General features: G+C 33.9%; 1 protein-coding gene across 5 annotated transcripts in view; it reads right to left on the reverse strand.

Annotated features, from left to right (window-relative positions):
* TRIQK (triple QxxK/R motif containing) overlaps positions 1-21398 on the reverse strand; it is a 98004-nt gene that overhangs the window by 61247 nt on the left and 15359 nt on the right. For 3 of the 5 annotated variants that reach the window (XM_032610462.1, XM_032610461.1, XM_032610463.1), the window contains one exon: positions 19866-20025. The exons of 1 other annotated variant lie outside the window; for it this stretch is intronic. The gene's annotated coding sequence lies outside the window, so the exon portion shown is untranslated. Of the gene's footprint in view, positions 1-19865; positions 20026-21398 lie in introns of those variants that run through there. One more of the 5 variants, XM_032610465.1, reaches the window with a different exon arrangement.

Below are 21398 nucleotides of genomic sequence, written 5' to 3' on the forward strand. Positions count from 1 at the left end.
CTACTGATAGTATTCAACAATGGAAATAAATCTCAAAAATACTATGCTGAGCAAAAGAAGCAATGGCTCCTTTGGTCCTAAACTGAATGGGCATTCATCAGTTTCATTATAAGTGGCCTTATAATATGATTTAACAATGGTTATCCCTGCTTCTTCCCTGACACATACACTGAAACACTTAATTCCTATGGTCTAAGGAATATGTACAAGGTGAGAAAGCAGAGATGGAAAGCCTAGACAAATCTATTACAAAATAAGTAAAAGGAAGGAGAGATATAAGATAGTAAGTAGAGAGGAACTGAGGTTGAGGGAGATTTTTTTGTTATGCTTTGCTTTGTTTTACTCTTGAGGGCATGTGTTTTTGAATACAGATGGAAATTTGAGCTGGTCTAAATAGTAAGTAGAAGTAACCAGCATAAAGTGAGGAGGTGAAGACACAGGAAAAAAAAAAAAAAAAACAAACAGAAAATGATTGAGGTTTCCAAGTAGATAGGAAGGGACAGAATTCAGTGTACACTTGAAGGAATAATCATAGCAGACTACCTATTTCACTTCAGCAGGAAAGAGGAAAAACGATGAGTAAAAATATATGTAAGTTTTGAGGCTTGGCTGCTGAAAGCAGAGGGAGCTCTAAGTGGTAGCTCTCCTTTCACCATGAATTAGGAAGCAAGGTTATTTCCTAAGAGTGAAACGGAAGGTGGGAAGTTTGGAAATTTGAGAGTGCAGAGGCTGGAATTTCTGTTTTGGAGAAATGGAAAGAGGTGTCTAGGGAAAACTGGATTAATGAGAAACACTAAGAGACCACATTAATTTGGTAACCATGAATCCACAGTAGCAGCAAGCTACATGATTGCAAATAATATATTTCTGAGTGTTCAAGCTGTGCATTGCTAGTCTAGGGAAGGGGTAGAGGCTGGATTAAGCAAAGTTTTTTTTTTTTTTTTTTTTTTTTTTTTCCCGGACAGGCATAACAGAAGGGCAGTAGGGCAAGAAGATTAGGGTACTATAAAAAGTGGGTGAAATGATGAACCATGGAGTTTAAAGATAGAGAAAGAAGTGGAGACAGTGAGGATTTAAGAGTTAAGCAGAAAATAGATTGATTTTTGGACTTAAGGATTTATATGAGGTCCAATAACCAAAGCCTTCTTTTACTCTAGAAGAACTAAAGGTTATTAATAGCAAGTGTGAGGTGATTGGTGTTATTATCGGGATGAAGCACGTTAGTCACCCATCACGGAGGGTGACTAAAATGACAGAAAAACAATATGGCAGATAAGGAAATGAGAGACCAGAATAATATATACTTCATACATATGAATAGTGAAGGTACTCAGGAGGGTGGAAGATTTGGGGTAGGATGGAAAGAAAACTCTAAGTTAGGGAGACTCTGTGACCTGAATGTCCACAGATAACAGCAAAGAAGAGAGGTAAAGGGCACTACAGTCTAATGGAATGAACCACAAAGGAGCTGTTTTTTTTTGTTTCATTTGTCATTCTATATGCATGGAAAAAGAAATGATCTGGAAGTGCTAATAAGGAAATGAAAAGATAACAACCAAAATCTTGATCCATGGGTATGTGGAGGGTTAAAGAAAGAACAGTTTCCACTGAAGAAAGCTTCAGGGAAATGGTGTCTCAGAGAAGAATAAGGTTTCAATTAATGCCAAGAGGTAAAAGTAATAATCAATTGCTTGAGAATGGATGGGGTTCAAGAGGGACATAAAGAAAAATGTAGGAACATAAGGGAACAGCAAAAGAGTGGTCCATGAAAAACAAAAACAAAAACAAAATGAGGAGCATAAGTGTTAAGGGGAGGAAAAATGGCCAAATAGGTCATCTTAAAAAGTGAATGAATATAACACGAAGTGTGTAATACCTCGAACCAGCTTAACTCATAACTGCATGGGGTCCTCAGGCCTCCCTCTCAGGAGGCAGCTGTGGCCTGGGTAAAATGGGGAGATCCCAGTCCCTGTGGAAAGGGTCAGCTGCCCAGAACTGAGCATCTCAGTTCCAGAGGAAAAGGCTCGGGTTTCCTGTTTTCAACAGGAAACCATAAAAGGGTATTGTGCAGTGAGGTAACCAAATCAGACACTTTCTAATGATATTAGAAAGACTGGAAGGTTTGAACATAATTAATAAGTTTTAAAAAAAATTTAGTTATGTTCAAAGGCAATCCACTAAGGAAGGAATGCAGCAAATAGAAAGGAAGTGATGTTTTGGTGTTTGACTTTTAGAATTTGGGAACATGCTGGATGGGGGTATGAGGCAAAGGAAGAGCTGAAGACGACTATGCTTTTAAACTGAGTCATAACTAAAATACAAAGTCCCAGGTCTTATTCTTCAGAGACACCCGGTCAGAAATGTCGGGGTGGGTCCAAGGAAGCTGCATTTTAAACAAGCACCAGCTCCCTGCCGCAGTTTTCAAACTCAGGTGGTTCATGGCCTATACTTGCAAAATACTGGGTTAGCGAGATGGTAATGTCATTAACAGAAATAGGTAATATAGCGGGAGAAGAAGGTATGGGCTAGGCGATGAGGATAGAGTAGTAGTATAAATCCACACCATAAAAGGTTTAAAATTGCGGTAAGAAAACAATGCACTTGTTTTTCCTAAAACCTAATAGAATTAGTTAATCCAAACATAATTGTATCACAAATTCCCAGGTCTTCAAAAAAAATACCTACAAATATTTTACTTACTTTTATTTTAATGCCTTTTTAATTCACAGATTGTTGTGGCATCTGGACACATGGCATACTTGAAAACAACACATTAAATTTATACTGCCCAGAATAGACAAAAAGCTGCCTGCATGTACCATCAGCAACGCTCATCATTTGGGGGTGGGGGAGTTACATTAGCTGGGTCCCATGGAATTATTTTTTAAAATTCTGAACCTCGCATAAATATCGAAGGAATAGGCACTTCAAATCTGACAGGGAGAGAATTTCTCTCTGGACCATGTTCCTAAGCAGAAAAATGATCATTATGATTTGCAGGGTTTAAATTTAGCAAAACAGGAAATGCACTTCAGTTAATTTCTCGTATTACATTTGCAAAAGATAATTAAGCTAGGATTGGCCTATGATATAACTTTTAATAGTTAGTTAAAAAGTCATAAACTACACTCTTTCAAATAAGGGTTTTTTTTTATTGTAAACTGCACTTTCAAAAAGTTTTTATAGGTTACAATAATATGGTACCAAATAAATAAAACTCCAGACCCTGTTTTTACTACTACAAAATGCTGATAAAAGAAGAGACACATATCCAACCATGTAAAAAGAGCAAAGACACCTACAGTTCTAGTATAAAATCAGTAAGTCAGGCAACGTGTACACTGCATGCTAAGAGCTACTAACAGTCAAGAGGAATGAGAGGAACCAAGGCTATGTTTGGCTTCAGGGACTCAAGCAGAGAAAAGGCAGTTTCATATCTTTGACCTTTGACCAACACAGCTTCAGACTATTTTTCTTGAAGAGACAAAGAGTAATTAAAAATAGGGTTCTAGCTCTAAAGCTCATAAGGTCAATACTTATAATCCCTTTAAATGAGGGGTTATTTTAAGGGAATTTTATGAAACCCAAGATTGTTTCAATTATCATATCAATAACAAAAAAACTGTATTCCAACCAGATGCTACCAAAAACTGGTAGCTAAAAGATGAGGGAAAACAATAAGCTCTAAATGCAAACATCTCAGATGGCAGCTATTCTTATCTCTGAAATTCCTAAGTAAACAGATGTATATCTATTTTATCATAATTCCTCAATATGAACTCCCTTACCTTGGTTCTGAAGTAACATTAGCAAATTCTTATTCAGAGCTTTCAGTAAGTTACCTGAGACAAAGGTTTACTAGCAAAAAGTACATTTTTTATGTTTAGCCCAAAATAATATATATTTGTGTAGATGAAGTATTCTGATTCACTCTTAATCTATCAAAATCACTATTTATAACCAAGCTTGGCTTATTTTAAAGTTAAAATTTTTATTTTTCTTAATTTACATGTATTTTACATTGAAGTAAACGTGAACCAAGTTCCCAAAATGTGGTAGTTTTAGGACAAGTTTTCTGCAAAGCTTTAATGAATCTCCACATGTGTCTTGTCAATCTCTGAGAGGACTTGAAACTATGTTTCCAATGTTACTTGTCCAACTTTTCAAATTTTGCACATTATCATCCCATAAAACCTCAGTTTCATGTAAAGTTTGTTGAATTAAAGGGATTATTGGAAAGCTGATTTAGAAGGATTATAAGGGAAGGGAATAAGCATCTGGTTAATGAATAAAAGATATCAAGAACTGGTTAAGAGACATGCTTATCAATCAGCTCCCCAGCTTCAGATGTGAAAGGAATATTCGAGGAAAAGAAAATCCTTAACAAGCTAGATCAGATATATAATAAGCTATTTTGAAAAATACAAATACACACTATAAGGACATTATGAGAGTGAAAAATCATAAGCCAATCACAATTATGAAGAGAAATATAAAAATCCTAAATATAATATTATAAACTAAATCCAGTATGTATAATCATAATAACAAAATCCACCATGAAGAAGCCGGACCAATAACAAAAATGGAAGGATAGTTTAATATTAGATAACACATTAATAATATTCTGCATGTAACTGTTTAAAGAAGAGAAAAAAATGAAAGTCCTCAATCAATAGATGCAAAAATAAAAGTTACATCTACTACCCATTGATTCTTAAAGAGGAGAGAGAAAGAAAATAAGGAAGAGTTGGGTGGGAGCAGGGGAGAAAGGGAGGGAGGAAACAGGAATAGAAAAGAACTTTCTCACTCTGCTTTATAAACAGGCAAACAGATAAAGATTATCCTTAATAGTGAAAATCATAAACAAGACAAATATAGTCATTGTACTGAGAAAACTAGGTAATATAGTGAGACAAGGGGAGAAAGGATGCAGGGATTGGAAAGAAAAAAAAAAAAACAAAATTTATTATTCACAAATAACATGACTGGGGAGACAGAAAGGAAACTACAGGCAAATTATTAGAATGTGTGCAACATTCTTTACAAGGGCTCAGCAAGGCTACTGTATATTAAAACTAGGTACAAAGATCATAATTACTATAACAGTAAAATCTATAAAATACCTATAAATACTATGAATACCTCTAAAATGCATGCAAGATCACTTACAGAACTTTTCAAAGAGAATATATTACTGTAATAAAATAAGAGCAGTAACTAATGAGTATTTTGGGGAGTGATGCAGCAATATCTAGTAAAATTTAAGATATGCATTCACCAGAATCATCAATTCCTCTGCTAGTTATATGAATTAGAAAAACAATTCTATATTTACATGCACAAAAACACTAGAAAGAATGTTCAGTGCAACATTTTTAATAACATCAAAAAAAAGAAAAAAGCCCTGCATGTACATCACAATTTATTCATCAATGAAATATTAGGCAGTAAAACATATGGACAAAATACATGTGTTAATACATTTATATAACATTTTAAAACATTCAAATCAATAGCTAATATTATTTAGGTAAAATATATACAATATTATATATATGTATATTCATGCTTCCTAATAATAAACACCAAAACACCAAATTCTTTAGTTATTTGGTGGGAACGAGGAAGAAAGATAAAAAATGAGATAGTTTGCACAGAGGTATTTAATTATATCTGTTGATAGCATATAGTTGCGGCTTGTCTTTTTACCCAGGCTGAAAATACCTGTTTCAAATGGAGTTTTAAGATAATTTTGTTTATTGGACTTATGATATATTTCTGTTTATATCTACTATCATGCAATTTGTTCTTTATTTGTTCCATCTGTTCTTTTCCTTGTTCTTCTTTACCTGCCTCTTTGGGATTAATTGAACATTTTTTTAATATTCTATCTTCACTTTTAATTTATTAGTTATTCCTCTTTGTTTTACATTTTCAGTGGTTACTCCAGAATTTATAACCCACATATATAACTAATCACAATCTATCTTCAAATAACATTCTACTACTTAACATAGTATAAGGCCTTGCAACAGTACACTCCGAGTCATAGTTAATATGTTTGCTTTAAACAAGCATCTTTTAAAAAATTTATGAAATGAGAAAAATACATTTTATACTTATCAGCATATTTACTATTTCCAGTTATCCTTATTCCTTGTATAGATTGAGGTTTCATTTTCATTTTTCCTAAAGAACTATCTTTAATATTGCTTGTAATGCAAGTGTTTGGGCAACAAATTCTCTAAGATTTTTTTAAAGTATTTTTTTGCGTTTCACTTTTGAAGAATATTTTTGCTGGGTATAGAATTCTAGGGTCACAATATTTTCTTTCAGTCTTCTGGCTGGCATAGTTTTGATGAACACTCTTCAAATTCACCATTTTTTCTTTGTTTCATATTCCTCCCCTGATCTAGCTAATTTAGAAGATTTCTTAAATCCTTGTTTTCAGCAATTTGATGTGTTTTGGTGTCTAATTTTTTTTTTTTATCCTTGTTAGGATTCCTTGAGTTCTTAGATCTGTGAGTTTAAAGTTTTCATCAAATTTTAAAATTTTTCTGCTATGATTTCTACAAATATTTTTCTGCCCCCCACTTTCTAGGTCTTAAGCTACATATATATTTGGCTACTTCATATTGTCTCATAAGTCACTGAGACTGTGGGTTTTTGGTTGTTTGTTTTAATTTTAAGCAATCATTTTCTCTCTATTTTCCATTTGGGGCTGATTTTCTTACAATACGTCCAAACTGATCTTGTCTTCTACAGTGTCTAATCTATTAATATCATACAGTAAAATTTTTAATTCATAAACTGTATTTTCTATCACTAGAACTTCCTTTGATTCTTTCTAATACCTTCCATTTTGTTCATGTTTTGTCTATGTTCTAATACCTTCCATTTTGTTCATGTTTTGTCTATTTTCATGTTTCCCACCAAAAATTTAAAAATATTCATAATAACTAATTAAATTCCTTGCTGGTAGGTCCACCAAATCTGTCATTTATGAGTCTCTTTCTATTGACTATTTTTTATCCTGGTTGTGGATCACATTTTCCTGCACTTTGACATGTCTAGTAATTTTTATTGGATGATGAACATTATAAATGTTACATTGTTGAGTGTCTGGATGTCATTTTCTTCCTTTGAAACATTTTGGTTTTTTTTTTTAGGGGGAGGGGAGGGTGGGAAAGCAGTTAAGTTACAAATCAGTTTGATCAGGGTTTTGTTTTTGTTTTTTTGTGGTATGCAGGCCTCTCTGTTGTGGCCTCTCCCGTGTGGACCACAGGCTCCAGACGCACAGGCTCAGCAGCCATGGCTCACAGGCCTAGCTGCCCCACGGCATGTGGGATCTTCCTGGACCGGGGCACAAACCTGTGTCCCCTGCATTGGCAGGCGGACTCTCAACGACTGCACCACCAGGGAAGCTCTGATCAGGTTTTATTTAAGTTTTTCTAGCCTGGGTCTGGACAGCCTTCACTCAGATCAGTCCTACTTCTAAGGCATTATAATCTCTAGGGTCCCACTAAATGCCCTACTTGACCATGAAGTCCCTCCATTCTGACTGGCCAAAGCTCTAATCTCCCCACTCTGTGTAGGCTCTCATAATTGTTCAATTTAACACACCCTTCCCATGCTATGCCCAGCCAAATAGAGTTACATACTACACATGTATGGCATAGCACACAATAAAGATGCAAGGGAACCCCTATGTAGATTTCTGAAATGCTCTGACTGCATAGCTCCCTCCAGAATTCTGCCCCACCATATATAGCCCACTCAGCTTCTCCAAACTCCAATCCATGTCAGCCAAATTCAGTGAGGTGGCTGGGTTCTGTTTGGGTTCCTCCTCTCTACACCCACAAGCAGGAAATTAATTCCAGGAAGAAATCCAGTGCTCACCATTTTCCTTCTCTTAGGAATCACAATTCTACTGTCTGTTGTCCAATGTTTAAAATTGTTGAAATATACCAGTTTGTTATTGATAGTTGTTTAAAGCAGGCAAAGTGTGGCCCATATTCCTCCACCATGGCCATAAGATGAAGCTTTCAATTTGTAATTTTATTTCTTACTCTTGGGGGTAAGACATAGATATTTATAACATTGTTATATAACATTTCATTTGATAATGAAATATTTCATTATAAAACAGATAATATGCTTTTCATGTACAATTGACAATGAAAATGTACTTGAATTATACAAACTTAGATTGGTTTGTTTGTTCACTCAATCAACCACAAAATTTAGAGAGCTATTATTTTCTTCATAGTTAGAATTTTCCAAAAGTCAATCAAAATATAGTCCCAGAGATTAATATTTGAGGTTAGTTTGAAAGAAAAAAAAATCTGGGACAAACATGGTAGTTAAAACCACAGAACTTAACTAAAAGACATATGAATATACCTCAATTTTTGAATGAGAATGGTAGTATTAAAGCCATGGAACTTACCTTAAATATATAAAAGGAAGGATCTGAGTATAAACAATAGTTTATTTAGTACAAGAGAATCAGAAGAAACCTCAGAGATTAAATACATCTATTTGTTCTTAACCTTTATACCTTGGACAGTCCAACAAGCCTTATCAGAGAACCTGGGTTCAATCCTACCCTAATCCTAATAATAATAACAAAAAATAAATAATAACAAAATCTTTGTATAAGAAGACCATGTAAATGTTAATCTGAATTCTGCTGTTACAGTAATGGTGTGAAAATTAGACAATTGGCTTTTGTAAAGAATATTGACCTGGTTGAATACTCATATTTGAAAGGTAACACATCCACAAGATCAATGCCTTTCGGTATAACTCTAGGACTCAATTAACAATGGATATCCAAAGGAATGATATCTATTGCTTCTCACATTAATTATGCTTGAGTATTTCACCATCTATTAACAAATAAACTATCTAAATTTTGAAAAGACTATCTGATGACCAAGGAGATGATGTTATCTAAAAATTAAACTTCATAAACATTTAGTGAGCTTTAACTGTGACATAGGTACTATTAAAGGCCCATTTACATATTATAAGGAATCTTTAAAGAAATTGACCAGATACAATCACTACATGTCATTCTATGTTAGACTCAATTTATGTACTTCCGCAGATTCACTGCCTCCTGGATCTTCAATCACTTACCCAATAGCACCAGCCATTAACCTCAACTAATCTTCAAATACCACTGGCTGACTTGGCTTCCTCTGGGGGTGAAGGTGAAGGTACAGCTTCCAACACTACCTCCACAGCTACAGCAATACCTACACCTAGACCCATAGGAAGCTTGGCTCCTCCTGCCACTTCCAAATCCCAAGCCCCATAGCACAACAACAATCTGAAAAGTACAGGGATAGTAACAAACCATGAGGTGAGCTTTGACCAATGAAAAATAAGAGATAGGCAGATGCTGGCAGATAAATTACTTTCTTCTGCTCAACCCAACTAATTGGTTCTATACAGCCAGCCTGGAGAAGTCCCACATGACCACACAAAAGTCTACATTTTCTCTTGCACCTATGGCCAGCTTAGTAAACACCTTGTATTTGTTTTTCCTCCTTATCTAAAGTTTTTCTTTCTTCCATTTTTCACTCACTCTTGTCCCCCTAGTATTGCACTCAAGGTTAAGCTGTGCCTCAGAATCTGTTGTCTGGGGAACGTGTGATAATATATATATAATTCATTACTCTATTTCTGCCCCATCAATTCCTAAATACATTACAGCTTTTTGCAATTAACTGTGTTTTCTCAAAACAGTTTTGAATGTCCAAAAGAGACCCAGAATAATTCTCCCTAGGAATTCATTAGCTGCTTTTTAAAAGTAGAAATCTCAATGTGTGGTCCTATGTCTCACCTGTTCTAAACACAGATAAGAAGAAAACTATGATAATGCAGTAGAGATGTAGGAAGTAAAATGTTAGATGTAAATACAAAAATTTTAAGTGAGCAGAGCAAGAAAGACCTGGTATTAGCTACAAAAATAATGAGGTAATCCTAGAGCACACCGTCGATTAAAAGTTATCCATACACTCATATTGACAAGTAATGACTACATCAAATGTGATTGGTAGAATTCTAAGATGACCTCCAATATGGTCTTCTTTGTAAATCTCTTCCCCTCCTTAAGTGTGGGTGGAATCTGTGAATATGATAAAATATAACTCCTGTGATTATGCTACATTAACAGCAAAGGGGTTTCACATATGAGCATTTTAAATCTTGGTCTAGAGGTCAAAGCCGGAGAAGTCAGAGAAATTCAAAGTCAAAGGAATTCTGTGTATAAGAAATTCTCCATTGATGGAGGGGGCTATGTGGCAAAAAATAAGGCTGACCTGAAATAGATCAGTTAGCTGAGAAGGAAATGAGGACTTCAGTCCTACAACCAGAAGAAACTAAATCCTGCCAAGAACATATAAGAGGTTAAAAGTGGATTCTTTCACAGAGCCTTGAACAGCCTGGTTGGCATTTGATTTCAGGTTTGTAAGACCCTGAGCAGAAAATCCATTCAGGCCATGTTGGACTTCTGACCCACAAAATTGTGAGCTAATAAATGGTTGTTGTTGCAAGACACTAAGTTTATGGTAATTTGTTATGCATCAATAGAAAACTAATACATACCTGGAAATTAATTATCTAATATCTAGTTTATTGAATCAGTTAAACATAGCCATGTTGATTATTATTAGTAATTATTTTATTTATTGTTTGTTTGTTTTTTGTTTTTATGGCTGTGCCACACAGCTTACAGGATCTTAGTTCCCCAACCAGTGGTCGAACCTGGTCCCCACAGTGAAAACGCCAAGTCCTAACCATTGGACCACCAGGGAATTCCCAGTAATTATTTTTAAAGATAAAAGAATGTGTAGGGCTTCCCTGGTGGTGCAGTGGTTGAGAGTCCGCCTGCCGATGCAGGGGACACGGGTTCGTGCCCTGGTTCGGGAAGATCCCACATGCCGCGGAGTGGCTGGGCCCGTGAGCCATGGCCGCTGAGCCTGCGCATCTGGAGCCTGTGCTCCGCAACGGGAGAGGCCACAACAGTGAGAGGCCCACATACCGCAAAAATAAATAAATAAATAATGTGTCACGTTTGTTAGATCCTTCCTAAACTACATTCTTATTAAGAAATTAAAGTGTCATTATATTTAGAATCAATTTTTATTCACTATAAAATGGCATTACTACTCTACAAGTTTTCTCTCTCTCCCACTGGTCAATTTTCAAGTGTTAATTAAATCCTCCTTCACATAAGCTAACATTTTACCTTGGAATCAGGTCCTCTAGAAGGATATTTCAAAAAAAGAGGGTGATTATTGTGAGCAGTTTGCTATTTTCCTCATAAACTAATAGAATAATGATCACTGATGTTCAAAATGAAAGGCTGCAAGCCTGGGAAACACATAAATACTTTCTGAATTAAAATTTCAATTATTTTAATATAGTTTATAAATATATTTTATTTCACTTTTTTTATACACTACTACTTCTATATGACTAAACACAACATCTCCTTCAGCCATATCATATAATCAAAGAATGTATTTTATTTCTGCCCTAGCTCTTTGTATTTGAACTTATGTGAGATTTAGATGTATAAGGTACTGATTGAAAGAACACCCTTTATTATTTTATTTATAAATAAATTATTTATTTTATTTATTTATTTTATTATTTTCAAAGAATTTGAGAAATATATACTTTGGATCTCCTGGCTAAAGAAATAGAAAATGAATATAGACAACCCCAGGTCACAGGATCCTTAAATGCTCACTCATACGGTATCCATTGGGAACATGCAGCAATAATAATAAAACCAGGAATAGTAAGGTGAAAGACTTTTGCTTGCAGTTTCATACCTTTTGTAGAATCACTTGCTTTGTTACATGGTGAGAGTACAGAATAATAGAATGCTGGCAGCTTTCACTAAGTGTTTCAAGTCAATTTGTTTATTTTGAGAATTCCATTTAAATTTTTACTAAACCCACATTAGGCAAACACTCATGCAAGGAAAAAATGGCATTTGTACAATGAACTAACATACTAGAGTGAAAAGCATTCCTTACAAAAAGATAGGGAGAGAGGTGACACACCAACAAAGAGTTCACATATTCTTCACTTAACATTTTTAACTGTGATTATCATTATAAAGAATAAAGGGAGGTGTGGAATAAACTGAACTGATAAAATCTATTAAAGTTACTCATGTTCTATGTGGTTAAAGAGAGAGATTGATTATTTTATGAATCAAAGATTGAAGTTTAAAGGGTTTATTCAGAAAACAGCCAGAAACTCTCTGGAAATAAACTGTTTACTACTAATAATGGTTGGGGTTTTGTAAATTTAAGCAATATGCTGGTTTTCATGATATTAAATTAAATAGTTTAATTGTGAGTGCTGATAAACACTAAAAACTTTTAAATAAAAGTTTCAGCTTTAATTATTAAAAACGAAAAATATATGTCTGACATAATCATAATTTGCATAATATTTCATATTCAAGAAGGTAATCTTTATGAAAATAGTGGGGCTTGCTTTAACTTGACAAGCAAGCTGTGTAAGTTATGTCCACTTAAATCAATAATCACATTTATTCACAATAAGTCAATATACCTATTGATAAAATATCCTTCTTTATGGAAAATTTTGTACATGTGGGTACATAATAAGAACACATATGAACAAAGATTATGTGTGTGTACAAGCTTAGATATTCATTCTATGTCAACACATGCCCAAAAAGATAGCTCTAAGTATTAAGTTTAGAGAATAAAATATAATTAATTTTCTATTAAATTATAAAAGAAAGTTTCTAAAACATGTTCAGAGAAAAACAGCAGCATTTATAATTGAAAATAGAAACAAAGAATAGAAAATAAGAAAGAAAAACATATCTTACAAAAAATAATATAACTATAAAAAAGAACAGAAAAAGTTGATTTCCTAGTAAAACATATACTCACTCTGGGCAGAAAGAAAATCACTAACATATCAAAATGGACAGTTAGAAAATAGTTTGTTTAATAATAAAGGCTAACTCAGTGAAAATCTACTATACTTCCTAGAATACTTTGATCATAGGAAAAAGATGAGTAAATTATTTCTCAAGTGTGATGTATCTAGGAAATAGATCAGTGAAACAAAAAGAGTAATATCATCACAGCATACAAACAGAAAATTCACATATAGAAGCAAAAAATCACAGTTTACATTGCATTCATGTTTAAAATCAAACATCACTTTTTCACATTCTGAAGATTACCCTCCCCCCCCAATATGGAAAGAAAAACAAGCCAGGGCTTTAATATAATATTTTTTTCAACCTGGAACAGCTGCAAAAAACAAATCTTGCTGGAGATAAGCTTGGTTATAAATATCAACATTCCCTTTAAATAAGGGAGTCCAGTTTTCATACCATCTGCCTCTTTCTAAAAGGGAAAAAGATATGAAAATCATAAACCAGGGCATTCTCTTTCAAATAAGGCATTTAGAAATGAATGTAGTGAAAAGGCTGTGAACTGTTCTGAGTCCCTGCCTTTAAACTTGCCTTGTTTAGTTCAGATCAGAAAATGGGATTTTATGAAAGTAAACAACTCTTAGTGCATGAATAATCTGATGAAGCAATTAAAAAAGAAAAATATAGTTTTCCAAATTTTTCACATTATTGGCCATAATCACAGTCTCTGGTTGGTCCAAAATTCTCCCTAATGAATCATATTCCTTACTGCTTATTTTTTAACTACATTTGTCACTTTTGTTACCTTTACTTTTTCCAAAACTTTTTTACAGCTTGTTCCAAAGACTTTCATGTTATCTCATTCAGTACAAAAGTCTAGTTCCTAACAGAACTGGACTTTTAATACAGATTATATCCTCTGCAAAAATCTTTCCTATGCCTCTCTCAACACAGTGGTCTTTTCATACTTGAGTTTCGATTTTATCTTAAAACCTTTATTCATCTTTTGCCCTTAATTATTTTTCATTCTTTGTTAATGACCTTGTGATTAAACATTTTAATTTTTCACTGTACCACATCATTACTACCTCAATAATGAAGCTCATAAACTATATCCATTTTTTAACTCCTTAAAGCATACACAAGAAAGAATAGATGTAAGATGGTCTACCAAGTAGTTACGGAGTGGTATACTAGAGACAGCTACATAAAAGAATATCCAGTATAGTAATACTGAGACCACTTGAGAGAAAATAGAAGAAACATAGAACAGAGAAAATGGCATCCTTTACTTTAACAATATATGTAAATGTTTAGTCAATTCCCTGAATTATAGAGGTAGAATTCTGAGAAGCTACTAAAACAAAAGCACCTAGGGAGCTTTGGCATTATTCATTCTCATTCTCATGTTTATTCTTTCCCTTCCTCTTTTTCTCATACACACATAAACATACCCCTATATATTGCAAACAAAAAGACGACGACTGAATCTTTAATCATGGCATCTGCAGTTATTTTGGTGCTAAAATGCACTTAAATGTGTTCTTCATAGGAAAAATATGTCCTAAGACTTTTCACTTTCATTCTGTTTAAGCCATGGAGCACTTAGTTCTGTAATTAAATAAAATAAAGTTATTTTACAAATGACATTTAATTGTTTTCTTGGAATGCTGCATCTTCAGTGTGTAAGGAGGGAGGAAAGGGAGAGATTTCTTCAAAGTAATGGTCAATAACATTTAAAATAAATAACCATATTATAGCAATCAATATTCAACTTTTTTATGAACAAGTATATGATCAGTGTTGCAAAAGTTATTTTTACCTTAGACCTATCAACTATTACTTTTAAAATGTTAAAAAGCTCTTTTCATATTAAATTTAGTTTATTGCTTATTTTCTGACTTCCCTCCACTAGAATGTAGTACCACAATTGTTTGTACACTAAATAATCTCAAACAATTAGAACACTGTGGACATAGTAGACACTCAGCATATTTTTGAGTAGATATATTTTTCAGAAGACTGTTACGTTAACTTAAAACATCCACATTTTATGCTTAATTATTATAAACTTAATTTAAAAATGCTTTAAGTTTTAAAATATTACTATAAGTTCTCTATCTTTTATAAGAATATGAGCCTGATAAAGTATGGGTTAACTCTTCCCTGCTTTAACACGTTTCCTTTCTGGTTCTGTTACTTTTTAGTTGTTTACGAAGCTAAGCTCATTTATCATTTTTTTTAAATCAGTACAGTAAGAATTCCTATCCCATGTGGCTGCTGTAAGCATTAAATTAAATAGCTAGTTCATTTAAAGTACTTGACATGGTGCTTCTCACATAGTAAGCGCTCAATAAATGTTGTTAGTATTATTACATCATTCTGGCTTAATCAGTTACTCATTGTTGAGGCACCATACAGTCCAAATAGGTTTTTTTAGACAAAAAAATAATAATAACCTGAACTTGATGACCTCACATTCATTTAAAAAGTCAATGGGATACAAAAAGAAAAGAATGGTCTCATAATATGTATCTTATGTGTAACTTAATTACATATAAATTGTACCCTAACCATCTTCTATAATCAGCTAAGTGGTTTCAGCAAAAGTATCTTTGGATAACTTTTAAAATGCCAAATTACATATGCTGTCTTCTTGTTAGTGTGTTGAAAACTTTGAATAAATAGATTATCACTTATATGTTTACAGTATATGTACATAATCAGTATGCAAAAATGCTTTCTAAAATGGAAGGCTTCTGAACAACAACAAAATTCTTAAACAATAGTCCCTATTTTTTAAACTAACAACTGAATCTCTTATCTTTGTCAGAAATCTCCAATTATTCTCCACTAAGAAAAGAATCTTCTCAGTTCAACACTTCCACGACTTCTTTGATATTCTCTTATCAGGAGTTCAGGAGTTGTAAACTCTTGATGTTATTTCTAAGTCGATATGTCACAATTTCTCTCATATATCCACCATGTGCATTGGGCAGGTCGGTATGGTTCTTTCTACTAGAGCAGTAGTCTGACATTAGATAAAACTGGTTCTGTCAATGACCAGACTTGAATTTGCAGTAATAAATTTAGCATCCCAAATATTTAAAATGACCATGGGTCTAACATACAATGGCAAACAAGAAATGCAATTTCAGAATATCTTTATAGTACATTCCAATGTCTTCCAAAACACTTTAAGAAAAATATAATAAGTATTCCAATCACTTCTCTATTTTCTTTTTGAAAATTAAACTTCACTATAACATTATAGTATTTTATTTCAGTCTATCATAAAAAATGATTTTATAAAAGCACTGGATAACTACCTCACTAATTTTAGAAAATTTTCCTCTATTATAAAATGATTGGGTCTTCATTATCACATTAACCAAAATTTGGGAGCAGGGGATAGGTTATATATCATGGGCCCCTCTAATGGAAATAGCATACACAAATTCATTTAAAATGTTTATTTTCAAATTATTGCTGAACTCCAAACAATTTAAAGAAAAACGCAACTGAACTTCCCAAAGCAATTTTTGCTGTAAAATGTGTAATCTGATATTTTACAAGTACAGAACACTACCCAGCAACTTCTCAGCCCCAAGGTGATCCCATCTCCCATTTGACTCAGTAGCCATTCCAGCTTGCAGGGCTCTCCTGAAACCCATCTTCGTTTCAGTTTGGGCACATGAGCTTGTTTACCAAATCACAAAGAAAACATAGATCTTTAGGTAATGCCAACTGACTTTGCAAGCTTACTCTCACTCTCTCACACACAGCAACATACACATTTACACACACACTAAACAAAAATCCACATACACATGCTCAGGCACAAACACTGCCAGTGTAAGAAGTATCCTACTTCCTCTGTGCCCTGGAGTCCGCCCCATAAACACTTTCCTGCCTTTTTACCTTTTGTTCCCCTCCTTTTCATCTCCTCTGTCATTGTCTTTATCCAGGGTCTCACCAGCATTACTGCATTAGTATCATAATTGGTCTTACTGTCTCCAGTTTTTCCTCCCCTCAAAGCCATCCCCCACACTGATTCCAGAATAATATCTCACATGAAAACTCTAATTCAAAAAGATACCTGCACCCCAATGTTCATAGCAGCACTATTTACAATAGCCAAGACATGGAAGCAACCTAAATGTCCATCGACACATGAATAAAGAAGATGTAGTATACATATACAATGGAATAATACTTAGCCATAAAAAGAATGAAATAATGTCATTTGTAGCAACATGGATGGACCTAGAGATTACCATACTAAGTGAAGCAAGTCAGACAGAGAAAGACAAATATCATATGATATCACTTACATGTGGAATCTAATAAAAAATGATACAAATATGGGATTAACATATACTATACTACCACATGTATATACTACTATATATAAAATAAACAACAAGGACCTACTATATAGCACAGGGAACTATATTAATATCTTGTTATAATCTTTAATGGAAAAAAAATCTGAAAAAGTATATATATATATACACACACATATATATGTATATATACATATATATAAAATCACTTTGCTGTACACCTGAAACTAACACAACATTGTAAATCAACTATACTTCAATAAAAACAAAAACAAAAACAGGAATAATCTCTCACAAATTAAATTTAATCAAGAAATTCCTCTGAGGTATATTATATCATTCAATGCTCCCTAAGTCCTTTAGGATAGAGCTCTAATTCCATAGTATGCTATAATCTAACCCCTGTTTTCCCACTAATCTCTTTATCTGTCTTTATCCCACGCATGCACTATACCCCTTTTAACTACGTGTAGTTTTCTGAAATGATCATAATATATAACAGTTTACTGGGTTTGCCCATGCCCTTCCTTTCTCTGAAAATGCTTTCAAATACTTCTTTACGTGGGTATCTTATACTCCTTTAAAATAGTAGAAAGGATGGTAGTCATTAATTCTGTTCACATATCTTCCAATTTTCCTATACTCCTTTAAAACAGTAGAAAGGCATGGTAGTCATTAATTCTGTTCACATATCTTCCAATTTTCCTTTCCCTTTGCGTAGAGGCCAGTATTGTACTTCACAGTCCCCCATTTGAAATAAAGCAATTTGCTTTGACCAGTGAAACTCTATATGCCAGTGCATAACTAGCCACTCTTTCTTCTCACTTCTGCAGTGATCATGGAAATACATTCAGATGAAGTCTTCAATGTCTTTGGTCACTGTGAGTCCCTACCAATCCAATCTGGACATGTAGTCTGGGTGAGAAATAAATATTTGTTGTGTTAAGATTGGGAGAATGGGATTGACTTGTACACTGCTATATTAAAAATAGATAACCAACAAGGACCTACTGTATAGTGGAAGGGAACTCTGCTCAGTATTCTGTAATAACCTAAATGGGAAAAGAATTTGAAAAAGAATAGATACATGTACATGTATAACTGAAGCACTTTGCTGTACACCTGAAACTAACACAACATTATTAATCAACTATGCTCCAATATAAAATAAAAATTTAAAAAAGAAAGATACTGAGCTTTGGGCTTCTTTGTTCCTACAGCATAACCTAGGCTATTTGAGTGATTCAAAGGGTTACATTTTTCAGGAAGACTTTCATGAGCCCAACACAGTCTGATTAAATGTTGCTTCCCCAAGTAATGATAATGTTCTGTTCATACTGCTGCAATTTCTACCTCCCTTCAAAGTGTACTTCTGAGGGCAGGAACTGTGTATTTCATTCCTTATCCTCACCAACTAGCACTGCTCATGGTAAGTCCTTAAAAAATATTTGCTAAATTAAGCATTCATTCATTCACTCATCAAAGGCCAGGGACTACTCTGGTGGCTAGAATAAAACCAGAGCAAACAAAACCCCTTGCCCTCATAGGAATAACTAATATTCTTGCAAATGATAATGACAGTAAGCAAGACAAATAAGTATAAAATACACAGTTTATTAGATAAGATAAATGCTAAGTAGAAAACACAGAGCAGGGATATTTTGGATGGTGACCACGTAAGACCTCATTTAGAAAGTGACCTTTTAATAACAACCCAAAAGAAAGTAAATAAATTGGTCATGCAGATATCAGGGAGAAAGCAATTCAGTAGAGAAAATAATGGAAAAACCCTGAGATGGGAACACGCCTGTCATGTTCAAATAACAACAAGGGAGACAGTATGGCTAAGCAAGTGAGTAGTTAGGGATGAGATTAGAGAGGTAACAAGGAGCCAGGTCTTGCAGAGACATACAGGCCAGTTTCAAAGCTTTAGCTTTTGTCTTGAGTGAAATGGGGAGCTATTGAAGAGTTCTAATTAGAATGAGGGGTGGAAGAAGAGAGTAGAAGATAGGGTCACAGATATAATCGGGGCCCATTTTCTTCCATTTATAACATATTTCCTCTCTCCACAAAACATGTGAGACATAGATATACCAATTAATCAAGAAAGATTTAAAATAATGTTGAATAATAGATATTTTATGATGATCTTAATTTGTTCATTACTTACTATGCAGGGACATTGATTTTAACCAATATATAATTATCAACATATAGTTATGTATCAAAGTATCATAGTGTATCAAACATCAAGAGAGATCAAATATTTAATGTGGCAACAAATTCTCATAGACAATTAATAATACTAAATGATTTAACAAATTAATCAGATAAAATTTTATAGTTTTATGGATCTTGCTTCATTTTCTTGGATTTACCCAAAATCATAAAATAAATCCAAGTAAAAACATTTCCCCATTGTAATCTTCCCTCCCATAAAAAAGAACTAATTCCAAACTCAAGTTCATTGCCAAAAACAAACAAACCAAAACAAGAAAAACAAAGTGAAAGAAAACAAACCACAAGTCAAAACACCTTTTGCCAAATGTTAAATCAAATAAACACACCTTGTGCTGTGTCCTTGAGGCTGCCAAGTCTTAACTCTGGAGAGATGTCAAGGGGTAAGATGTTTCCAAAGGCAAGATCTTTACTGAGGAAGCTGCGCTCGCATTCCTGGAAAATTCAACTCCAGATACCAATAATAATACTCTTGGTTGCTTTTTCTTACTGGAATCCAAAACAGAGTATATGGAAATATTAAATGGATGATCTCCAGTTCCTTAACGTCCACAAAATAAAATCACTGTGGTAGCATTTTCCAAGTTGTGGTTTGTGGTTTGCTAACTCTGTTATATGTTCATTCAAATTAAGTTTCTATGGCCATGTATACTTGAAAAACATTGCATACTATTCCCCCTTTACACAAGGTACACTTTCATAAAAAAGCTCTGAGAAGTCCTATAATAGAAAAGCCTATTTAAATTTACTTGACCCAATGTGTCCTAAATTTATTTAAGTAAAGACCCCCTTCCACTGTAATAAATAGTAACACTATTTCCGCAGATCACACTTGAAGAATGGTTCATTGTATAGTGATTATCTGAAAAGTACTAAGAGATGTTTCCACTATATTTTAGACTTAAATATGAATGTAGAGACTAATTTTAATTTATTTTCTGTTATTGCAATTTGTAGAGTTGACCTATAAATATATTTATTCAACCATAATTGTTAAGTACATGTTACTTTCTAAACCAAATGTCAATTAAAAAGCAACACGGAAAACATTCAAATAATGTATGGTTTATTCATTTTTGTTCAATGAATATTTATTAAATACTTATTATGTGCCAGGCACTGAACTTATCTCTAGCTTTATGCCACAATTGCTCTCACATAGATAAGAGTATCAAATTTAAGTGGTTCCAAACTGCTGTCTAACAATAATAATCAACATAAAATCTAACTCAAAGTATTTGAGAATACAAGTTTTACTAATTGTAATTATATCATTAAAAATAGCTTGCAGAGGTGGCCAAGATGGTGGAGTAGGAAGACCATGAACTCACCTGGAGTTCAACGGACACACCAAAATTACAACTACTTACAGAGCAATTCTCCATGAGAACAACATGAAGACTAGCATATAGGATTTTTCACAACTAAACATATAAAGAAGGGACCACAAGAAGATGAATAGGAGAGGCAGAGATGTGGTATAGTCAGCACACTTCCTCAGGTTGTCAAACGACAAATGAAAAAATATCAAAATCTTAGAGTTCCTCCCCAAGGAATAAGAGGCCTGAGCCCCACACTAAGCTCCCTAGCCTAGGGGTCCTGCACCAGGAAGACAAATCCTCAAATGTCTGGCTTTGAAAACCAGCAAGTCTTATGTTTGGGAGAGCCAGACAGCTATAGGAAACAAACTCTCTGCTCTGAAAGGGCATGTACAAAACTTCACATGTTCTGAATCCCAGCACAGAAGCAGTAGTCTAAGAGGAACCTGGGTCAAACCCACTTGCTGATCTTGGAGAGCCTCCCAGAGAGGCAGGAGGTAACTGGGACTCCCCATGGGGATGGAGAAGCTGGCAACAACCATT

This window comes from Phocoena sinus, chromosome 17 (genome assembly GCF_008692025.1).
Source record: "Phocoena sinus isolate mPhoSin1 chromosome 17, mPhoSin1.pri, whole genome shotgun sequence".
NCBI classification, from domain to species: domain Eukaryota; kingdom Metazoa; phylum Chordata; class Mammalia; order Artiodactyla; family Phocoenidae; genus Phocoena; species Phocoena sinus.